Source organism: Myotis yumanensis, unplaced genomic scaffold, assembly GCF_028538775.1.
Source record: "Myotis yumanensis isolate MYYU_CA2020_CCGP unplaced genomic scaffold, mMyoYum1.0.hap1 SCAF_5, whole genome shotgun sequence".
NCBI classification, from domain to species: domain Eukaryota; kingdom Metazoa; phylum Chordata; class Mammalia; order Chiroptera; family Vespertilionidae; genus Myotis; species Myotis yumanensis.
In genome coordinates, this window is record NW_027223756.1 from 101269064 (window position 1) to 101280787 (window position 11724).

Sequence of the window (11724 nt, forward strand, 5' to 3'; positions counted from 1 at the left end):
TTAAGAATCGGAAATACTTTCAACAAAAGTTATAAGAACTATGTAATTATTTTTGGTTCATTCAGCCCCATAATTTTTTGTTTCTCCTGATTTTTCCTGCTAGCACTTTTATAAATCCAGATAGTCTATAGAGTTCTAATAATTTTCATCTAGTTCGAATAGGATGATCTGAACATGTCAGAGTCCTTCCCATGGGTCCCTCCGAAGATGTCACATTTTCCCAAATGCATTATAACAAAACAATGACTGTCTCTAAAATGACAAGGTTATGGATTTGATTATAATTCCAGTGACATGGAATCTTGTCCTTTCTGAAAAACACAATATTTCAGAATAACAATTAGAGATATAAATGAAAGCATATATAGTTATTTATTTGACAAAGCTTCCCATGTACGTTAAGCAGAAAATTTTCCTTCATGAGAGAAAACAAACCTTGAGGCATTCCAGGGCCTATTGGAAAGACCTAAAGCCAATTCTAGGTCAAGAAAATGTTTCTTAAAATTCAAACCCTGGGAAGGTTGTCAAACTTATTTTACCAAAAGATCATATAACATTATTATTATTATGCATTCAAAGTGACAAAAAAAAGTATTAAACACAAACATAGGCTAGCAGCCTTCAATTCCATGATTAAGAAGATGGCTTTTAAAAAAAATAATCAAGTGCCTGATTAATATAACATATAACCATTTCAATAACTTATGAAACTTTTACTTCCTGGGCAAAAACAGGAAAGCCCTTTTCCCTTTTAACAGACTAGAAAAAGATTAACCAAAATGAGGTTTATTCTCTAACTTCATTTGTCCTTGGATGTGGTCAGCAAATGACACTGATAGTAATTCTGCTATTTGTCTCCTTGAGTAGGTTGATATAAGCTATTTATCCTCTGGTTAGGGAGGCAAAATGCAAATCATTTACTCTTAAATGCCCTTGGTTTAGGGAAGATGGGATTTACTAGATGGCTCCAAATTGCTATTTAACCATCTTAGTTTCCCTATTCTACTTGTCCTGGCTTACTGGCCTGTGTCATTTATATAACTTCCTTTCAACATTTCTGTTTACAAACATTCTACAACATTCACAAACATTTCTACAACTTTCACAAATCTTTCTTCAGAAAACTTACAACTTTCAGAAATAACCAGCTTTAGAACCCACTTTCTTTTTTCTTCAAAGTGCATCTTCATGCCTCATGCCTTCTATTACACCAAAACCATAATTTCTTTCCAATTAGTTAGAATTCTTAATCTTAGAATCTTAATTTTTAGGCAATGTAAGTAATTAACATTCATCAGGTTAGCAATACATTGACATTTTAAAGAGATATTTCAAATAAAATACAAGAATTATTCATTAACAGATTCAAATCCATCCTCTGCTCCATACTGGGCAAACTATTATTATTTCAGTATCCTGTTATTTCAAAATACCTAGATACTTAATAATTTTTACTATTTAATTCAGCAAATTCCAAAGTTTTAAATTACCAAAGACTTGGAAAACTATGTTTAGGCATAAAATTATCACTGAAAAAGCTTTATCATAAACCCTTCATTTTAGATACATCTATTTATTATGTCTTAACAACTTTGAGATTTCAAAGGCAATTATTATTACTCAAGGCATTTTCTTGGCAAATTTTGTAACAGGGATAACTCATGGGCTTACTCTTCTTTACAAAATGGGAGTGGCCCTCCATTGCTATTTTGCAGTTTGCTGGAGGGCACTTCTGCAGATCTGCTCCTCCTAGGAAAAAAACTTGGAGGGTTTAAGAGGTTTTAGTTCCCACATTTTTCTTTCTGAGCAGACTGTAACAGCGTGAAATCTTGTATATAAATCTTGTATATAAGATCTTAAAAACAAATAAACAACAACAAAAACCACAGGAAAAAACAAGCAAACAAAAACCCCTACAGTAAATAAGTGAGTACTCTCAAAAGGATGGACTGGGATATTAGCCTTAGAATCTTATCTCACACTAACCCAGCACAGCAAAATGACCTTCGGTTCTGAGTGGCACAAAGCCCATACAGCAGAGACAGAGGATTCCCTATGTCCACAAACCAGTGAAGAGCAAACTAAGTCCCCAAAAGATAGAAAGCAAGCAAAGTACATCAGTAACCAAAATTACATTACAGACAGACAGACAAGAACTCTCACGAGCTAAGTTTCTGCCAGATGATGCCTTGAAGTTCCTGCAAGCCCTGCCATGAATTCAGCCTGCCTCAAGCAGCTGGGCCCCCAGCAAAGCGTTTAAGCCCCATCCTTAAACAAATTAAACCAAACAACGAAGAGACACAAAGCAACAATCAACAAAGACTCTCTTATATACAATATTTATGGAAGCACAAAACCTACAGACAAGAACTTCACACCATGCTCCTTGTCTGCCCAGCCTCAGATACCACAGAATGCCCTGTGTAAAAACAAACAAACAAACAAAAACACTGAAGCAGAGCAGTGTCTCTCATCCCAGAGGGAATTAGGCTAAGGGATTGAAGACCAGGCCAAGGACCGCTGGAGGGCTCTTGCCATCAGAACTGATCAGGCTCGCCCAGACAAGAAGCAGTACAATGCCTCCTGTGCCACACGGTACACGTAGTACATACTTCCTTACAAGGAGGCCCAGATGGGAAGCAGCCACTGCTTCTCATGCCATACAAACAAGCTTGATTCCTTCTGCAAAAATGCTTGATTCAACTTAGGTATTAGACCCGTGACGGTGAACCTATGACGCGTGTCACCTCTGACACGTGAACTCATTTTTTTTGTTAATTTTTCTTGTTAAATTGCATTTAAATATATAAAATAAATATCAAAAATATAAATCTTTTTTTTACTATGGTTGCAAATATCAAAAATTTTCTATATGTGACACAGCACCAGAGTTAAGTTAGGGTTTTTCAAAATGCTGACACGCTGAGCTCAGAAGGTTCGCCATCACTGTATTAGACAGTGGGGACTGCTGAGGCTGTGACTGGGACTCAAAACAGGAAAATTCCTGGCAGTGCTGCAAATAAAAGTCCAGGCCTCAGCCCTGGGAACCCCCAGTCCAGGCAGCAAGTGGGATCCCCAGTGCTCACACCAGAGGAGTTCCTCACTTGCATCCCTTCGTGGTTACCAGAATATATAACTGGACAATCAATGTGTCCATGCTGTCTGTTACTACTTGAGCCAATTAAGCAGAGACAGGGTTGAATCATTATGAGCATTTATTACAAAATGCTGGCATATGGGAGAGCAGCAGGTCATCCACAAAAAATCTGCTCTGCACCCCACCATAAACCAGCTGCTTATCTACACTAATAAAAGAAAAACATGGTAATTGGCGTACGACCGCTACCCTTCCCATTGGCTAATCAGCATATCCTATGCAAATTAACTGTCAGCCAAGATGGCGGCCGGCAGCCAGGCAGCTGGAAGCGGAACAGGAGGCTTGCTTGCTCCAGTGACGGAGGAAGCCAAGGTTCCCAGGCCTGCTGCCGCCTGGCTCTGAGCTCCTGAAGCAACAGCTCCAAAAGATACAATGTTTCAATTATAGAAGCTAAAAATGGCGGTTAATTTGCATATACCAGTTGCGAGGGAAGACTGAGGACAACATGGAGGCCAAGAGGTACAGAAAGGAGCTAAGTAGAGGCCTCGAGGACAGAAACGGAGCCAAGGCTGCAGAGGTGGGAGGTGGGAGGTGGGAGGTGGGAGGTGGGAGGTGGGAGGTGGGAGGGCAAGCCCAGCCACAGCGGCTGCGAGGAGGGGCAGTGGCTCGGAGGGGAATGGACAGCGCCCGGGAGCGGGAGGGGAAACCCGCCTGAGCTCCCGGGAGCTGAGGGGAAACCCGCCAAGGCGCCCGGGAGCGGGAGGGGAAACCCATCACAGTGCCCGGGAGCGGGAGGGGAAACCCGCCACAGCACCCAGGAGCGGGAGGGGAAACCCGCCACAGCGCCCAGGAGCGGGAGGGGAAACCCGCCACAGCGCCCAGGAGCGGGAGGGGAAACCCGCCACAGCGCCCCGGAGCTGAGGGGAAACCCACCACAGCGCCCCGGAGCCGGAGGGGAAACCCGCCACAGCGCCTGGGAGCGGGAGGGGAAACCCGCCACAGCGCCCGGGAGCGGGAGCGGGAGCAGGAGGGGAAACCCGCCACAGCGCCCGGGAGCTGAGGAGAAACCCGCCACAGTGCCTGGGAGCGGGAGGGGAAACCCGCCACAGCGCCCGGGGGCGGAGGGGAAACCCGCCTGAGCACCTGGGAGCTGAGGGGAAACCGACCACAGCGCCCGGGAGTGGGAGGGGAAACCCACCACAGAGCCTGGGAGCCGGAGGGGAAACCCAGCAGGAGTGGCTGGGAGCAGGAGGGGAAACTGGCCACAGCCCTGTCACAGGGACAGGCGTCCTCTAGAGCCAGGCCACTCTGAGCCTGTAGGCCTGTGCATAGGCCTTGAGCGGCCGAAGTCCGGAATGTCCGGCCTAAGCTTGCAGGTGCCAAGCGGCTGGGGTTGGGGTGGGAACATCCCTAGGACCCAGGCACTCCAAGCTGGCGCACACCCAAGCGGCCAGGAAGGGGGCAGGAATGTCCCCTGCAGCAAGTGAGCAGACAGCAGGGCCCTGCTTGCCACTGGCCGTGGCAGCGAGGGGCAAGCAGTCCCTTGCAGGGCCCCCACAGAGAGCAGACACCAGGGCACTGCTTGCCCCTGCAGTGGCGAGCCAGAGAGAAGACAGCAGGGCGCTGCTTGCCCCTGACCCCAGCGGCAAAGGACAGGCAGTCCCCTACAGAGAGCAGACACCAGGCCTACGGTGGCCTCAAGCAGGCAGGTCCGCAGATAGCAGAGGACCATGGGGAGCAGGTCTAAGCCGTCAGTAGGACATCCCCTGAGGGCTCCCAGATTGGAGAGGGTGCAGATCGGGCTGAGGGACCCCTCCTTCCCCGTGCACGAATTTCGTGCACCGGGCCCCTAGTCTATATATATAAAAGGCTAATATGCTGTTTCCAACCAGTCGCTATGATGCACACTGACCACCAGGGGGCATACACTCAATGCAGGAGTTGCCGTGACACACACTGGCCATTTACAGAGAAACAGCACTGTGGACCTGGCACCCACAAAGCAACACTCAGCTTCCCCCAAGTGGGACACAGGTCCCACCACCACCCTGGAGGAATAGCCCACCAAATCACCAATGCTGCTGAGAACCCATGGCACAAAATGTGGCCCACGGCCCAGCTCAGCTCAGAAATGGTGGCTGTAGGCGCTGGGCAATGATCTCATGTAGCAATGCCCAGCTTCCTCTCTCTCGTGACTAGTCTCCTTGCAGTTTCTTCAGCCCAGAACATGACTTGCTTCATATCCAGGTGGAAACATTTTACACTATAACCATTTTCCCGTGCCTCATCCTATTTGATCCTCACAGAAGTCCTGGAGTAGATAGATAGGATACTCAGTGGAATCCTATTTTCTTTTCATTAGCTGGAAAACGGAGATTTAGAAAGCTTAGAAACTTGACCCAACAGAAAAGAAATAAGAAATGGTGGACCTTGAAAATGACTTCAGGTTTTCTCACTGTGCAGAATATAGTCAAACACTGCTGCAGTTAAATATTTTACCCTTTGTTCTCCCTGAATGATGTACAATAATAATCTGCTTTGTGTTGATATTTACTGCTGTGTTGCTGACAATTGCCTGAAAGAGAAGTTGGGGTGCTTCACTGGACTGGAAAAAGTTTAGCTAACTCAGAAAGCAGGTCTAAATAAAAGCCTAATTTGACTCACGCATGCGCGATACATTTAAAGTTCTCACTGATGCCAATCGTACACATGTGTTTTGATCTGTCATTGTCAATCGTGAATTTGGTTGACACTTCTATTATAGAGAAAGGGCAAATAGTAATATTAAAATATTTATTCTAATTAATTTCCTTTCGATGTGCACAAATTTGTGCACTGGGCCACTAGTATTGCATAAAAGGACAAAGTATTACATGGGGAAATAGCCAAAGGGTATGCCAAATGGGGCAGTTAACAGGTAAGTAGGCTGGAGATTTGCAAAGGCCTGCAGATATGCAAAAAGGCTGGGGATCTTCAAAGGGCTTGTGATATGCAAGGGCTGGGGTTTTCAAAGGGCTGGCGGCTCTGGTTTCTGCAGCAAAGTTGTTAATCTTTCCATGATAATAGGCAGCTCCAAATGGGGATGATGGGCTGAATTTCCAGGTGAGTCCCCAGTTTCCACAGGCAACTGCCAGCCAGGTTAGAATGTGCCTTCTTTAATCCGAATAAGACAATCACAGTTAACAGAGCATGATTGATATTTCTTACAATTCTAGCTGGTTCTCCAACATTCTATTTTTGCCCCTATCATTTTCAGTGTGGAAATAAACAGTGATCACGGACAGGAATGACAATTTGCTCAGAGCTTGCTACTGCAAGGGAGTTAGCCACTGTCACTTATGAGAAGAGACTCTCAGAGGTCCCATAGAGACACAGAGCTCCAGGTGTGTCCTGATGGGGCTGTGGGCCTGGGGAGTCGGTGGCTGACTGAAAGTGGCATCCTGGATTGTCACTAGAGACAGCAGCCTGATATCCTTAAAGACTAACTCACAGCAGCCAGCTTCCTGGGGTGGGAGCTATTGAGGATGGTGGGGTAGTTTCCCCAGGCAGGTTTGCTATAAGCTGAATGTGTCCCCCTAAAATTCATAGGTCGATATCCTAACACCCAATGAGATAGTGTTGGGAGGTGGGATCTGTAGAAGGTAATTAGTCATGTGGTGGAGCCCCCATGAGTGGGATTAGTGTCCTTGTAAAAGAGACCCCTCAGAGCTCCCAGCCCCTTCTATCATGTGAAGACCCAGTGAGACGTCGGCCAGCTATGAACCAGGAATGGGCCCTCACTGGACATCCACTCTGCTGGTGCCTTGGTCATCTCAGACTTCCAGCCCCCAGAACTGGGAGAAAGAAATCTTGCCTACAAGCCCCCAGTCCATGGTGTTCTGTTACACCAGTGCAGACTGAGATGAGTCTGCTGCCCGTTGTGGCTTGGTTCTATTTTATAGACGGGCTGGCCATGGTACATTAGTGCTAGTATATCAGCCTCTGTCAGAAACAAAGCTTCTTTGTGTGGGGGAGCTGAGCTTACCCTGGGAGGGCCCCTCACCCCAAGCTTCCTGAAAGAATGCCCACAGAAGCCGTGGACTACCCACTTAGGGAGCTCACCCTGGAGTAGCCTGGAGCCTGGACACTGGAGAGGAGATGGAACACTGGCTGGTGACATTAAGGAGCACTGGGGTGTGTGAGCCCTTGGACTGCAGAGCTGGGTCTCACTCCATGCCAATGTGGTACACAGCCTTCAGCATTTCTAGCTCTTTTTTCTATGTAGTTACTTTCATAAAATTTGGATTGTTTTTTATTTTTTGTTTCCATCCATATTTGCTACTTTTATTCAGAGGGACAGAAACAAAATTAAAATCAAACAATGTTTATTCAAATTTACGAAGCTATGCATAAAGGTAAATCTAGATAAACTTTCAAATGATGATTTTTGCATGTTTGTAGCATTTATTCTTCTGAAGTGTAGGGGAGGAAAATCTTTTCCTTTACCTTCTTAGATTCTAAATCTGAGGTGATCAATACTCATGGGCACTCCCTCAGACCAGCCAGTCAGTTAATTACAGTTGAGTTGGAATGTCTCTATGGGGCTCCTGCACATCATGACAAATGACCTCTGACACCGCCACAAAGATTCTGAGTCACCTGAGATTTGGTGAATTTGGTTGTCACTTCTAAAATATTTTTTCTAATTAATTTCTTTTCAATATGCATGAATTCATGCACTGGGCCACTAGTATTGCATAAAAGGACAAAGGATTACATGGAGGGAGGATATGCCCCTTTATCTTGGGAGTTAATATAATAAAGGAACTTAACATTGTGCATATAGGAATTGATTTAATAAGAGAGGCAACTCGGGGACTGGTGACTTTGGTTAAAAACAAGACAAGCCCAAAATGGAGCCACTTATGCTAAATCTCCCATCACCAAACAGATTTAACTTGATTTCAATTTTAGTGCTCTCAGAAATGGAATCTTAAATCAGGAATTGCCTGATTGACAGACTAAGTTCATCTGCATGAGAAACCCTGGCCATCCAAGCATCTTTACAATACAAACGCCACTTTGCCTTATATGACATCCCTTTTCCTGCTCCCTTCTGCCTACAAAAAGCTTTCATTTTTTAAAAATATATTTTATTGATTTTTTACAGAGAAGAAGGGAGAGGGATAGAGAGTTAGAAACATCGATGAGAGAGATCGATCAGCTGCCTCCTGCACCCCCACACTGGGGATGTGCCCGCAACCAAGGTACATGCCCTTGACCGGAATCGAACCTGGGACCCTTCAGTCTGCAGGCTGACGCTCGATCCAATGAGCCAAACTGGTTCGGCAAGCTTTCATTTTTGTATAGCTCCTGGGAGCTCCATGCTATCTGCTAGATTGGCTGCTGCCCAATTGAATTGATTTTTGTGGATAAAAATTTTAAAGTTTTTAATATGCTGTAGTTTATCTTTAACCAGTTCCATAAGCCTGCATTCTGATGGGTAATTAGAGAACATTAATTATATCTAATCCTTGAAGGTATTAGGAGACTGGATGAGATTGCATATGGCTGTCATAGCAAAGGGGTTTGTTTAGTGGACATTAACAATAGGAAAGACTAGTGTTTCCTGAGAAACCCATTCAAGTCCTCTCTGCAGGTAAAAGTTTTCCTTGTTTCTACATTTCTAATGTAAGCACATTAATATATTTTCAGTAATGTGAACTAATTTCACTTTAACTCGATGTAACAGTCTTGACTCAGCAACTTTGCTACTTTCTTTGCAGGATAAAGACATCCATGATTACATTTTGCTTACTAACTGGACGAAAGGGGCCACATTCTGACTGACAAGCTCAGGGGTGGCCTGCATGGCAGCCTTGCAAACTCAGAGACCTAAAGTCACCACAAAGGATGGTCTGAAATTAAACTTTAACTAAAAGCAGTTATGGTGGGCAGTTACGTCCTAGGCCAGTATCTTCACTGACAAGGTCAACCTTTACCTTAACTGAGCCTATCTGTCTGTCTTTTTGCATCTATGATACCATACCCTTGAAATGCCTGGGTAACTTGTAACTTCCCTTTTTCTGGAGCCCCTGGGGCACAACCAAATGTGCTGGGCGCCAGGACAGAGACCACAAATTACTTCATTATCATGTTAATTGAGCCTGCACCCACCTAAGTATGTGTCCATCATTTTTCTTTTTATCCAATCCCAGGGGTTTCCCCTGCTGTGCTTTATCCCTCCTCCTTAATCTATTACCAATGGATTTCATGTAACCCACCTACGTCCCTCCTTTGATTGCAAATGTATAAATACAGATGTAACCCGCCATTCTCCGGAGCATTATCTCAATTACTTGAGGTTCTGCTTCCTGGCCTATGTCGATAGTTTGGCTCAAATAAACTCACAAAAATTCTTTACAGGTTTCAATGGTTTTTACGTTAACATAACCAACTTCTTTTCCCTAGGAATGGTTTATAGGAAACTCCTTAATAATGCTGACTCCTCGACCAGGAGTTCAACTGGGAGTTTGACCGCTCACTATGATGTGTGCTGTCCACCAGGTGGCGGCGTGGAACATGGCGGGTGTCAGCGATGTGGCACTGGCAGCAGGCGGCAGTGGAGGTGCTACCTGCCCTGATGGGCCCCGATGAGAGCAGGACCGTGAGTGAGCCAGGCCGCAGCCGCCGGGACCACAGGGGTCAGTCAGGCTCCCCGTGGGTTCGCACAGGAGCCGGTCTGCAAGGCCAGTCAGGAGAGAGCATGCTGCCCATCCAGCTTCGGTGCAGCGCCGCTGGGTGGCCCAGAGGCTCACGCTGCACCCCGGCCTGCAGTGTCTGGCTGCACTCACTGCATCTCCACGTGTGGACAGTTGGGCACTGTGACTCGGGTGGAGGGGGGCACATAGGGACCCAGGGGCCCAGGTGCTGCCCAGGGCCCAGAGGTCAGCTGGAACCTACCCTTCCACGCCAGATGCTCACACTTCAATCGCCAGCCAGGCCTAGAGACCACACCCATGCACAAATTTTGTGCACTGGGCCTCTAGTAATGTATAAAATAAGATACAAAATTGCCATTCTCTGGAATATTATCTTAATCCATTGAGATTTTGACAATTATTGACAGTTTGGGTCAAATGAACTCACAAAAATTTTCTATAGGTTTGAATGTTTCTTACATTGACACCTTCAGTTTCTCTTGTGTAAGACCTAGGCTGAACTGAACCATCCTGAAACACATCTCAGCTTGAACACTCTGCGACCCCTTTTTTATCTTCATTTACAAATGAAAAATTAGGAAGAATACCACTCTGATGTATGTTTTTATCCCCTCACTACCAAGCAGTTAATTCAATTCTAATGCTATCCACCTAGAGTTAGTAAAGGGTCCAGTCCTACAAGACTGTTTCTACTTCAGACACCAATGGTAAGTTGTTTCTGTCCAACTGGCTGAAAATCAGGTTTTATTAATTTGCCAAGTGGCTCACAGAACTCAGAAACATGTCACTAGATCATCAGTTTATTATAAAAGGATATAACTCAGGTACGGGCAGATGGAAGAGATGTACAGAGCAAGGTTGGGGGAAGGGGGAGGGGCTCCCATGCTCTCTGAGCCCAGCACTCTCCCTGCAGTTCCACATGTCTACCGTGAGGTCTGACCAAATAATTGAACCAACACCCCCTCCCCTGGGAACTGACCTTTAGACCACTTCACAATGGATATTTCCTTTTGCTTAGACTACATTTCACCTAAGACCACATTCCACTTGCTAAGACCATTATCTTTCCCCTCAGGACCTGCACAGAGAATTCTCTGCCCAGAAAAAGCCTGCCTAGAGTCCTTTAAAACCTCTGACTCCCTGTTTTTGGGTGCTGCTGCCATTTTCCGGGCTCAGCCCATCTGGTTTTCCAGATGACCTAAAAGTTTATAATCCCTTACCACTTTGGCCTTGTGCATTCCTCCTTTGGAGACCCTAACATTTGGTGCTGAAACCTGGGAGGATTCCGAGGATGGGAAGCCATCTCTCTGGCTTCGGTCACCAGGAGTTTGGTACTGGGAGAGTGGTAGGCAGCGGCAGCTTGACCTGAGCTTACCTCCAAATACTACTAGGGTGGCATGATCACTGGCCTCTCTCCTTATGGGCCCTCCGGAACCAGCCAAGGAGGACGCCAGATCAGGGACCTCTCCTTCCCATTGCTGACCCCGCACTCAATTCCGGCTCATTTCACCTCCGGGAGGTAACAATTGGATCACCCTTCCGGATTTCTGATTTGCCATCTCAGACAAAAGACCTAGCGCTAGGCCAGAAATCCTCCCCAGTCCAGCTTCGGCCCCAAGACCAGGTCCCACAGTCTTCCTCGTTGCAGGGGATGCCTGCCACAGAAATTAGACTGTCCTCTCTCTGGAGCCTGACTAGGTGGCAGGGACACCCTCCCTTTAGTCTTGCTCCCCAGGTCTCCCTTTGTTTCTTACCTCCTCTTCCTAATTTGCATCACAGGGAATTTTTTTCTGTTCTCTCCCGCGCCACCCCTCCCACCCCCGCACCACCCCCCCCCCCCCCGCCCCCACAAAAAAAACTGGACAACAACACTCCTCTGGGATGTCACCTCCGTAACCTTAACACACTCAGCCTTTCCATGGTGAT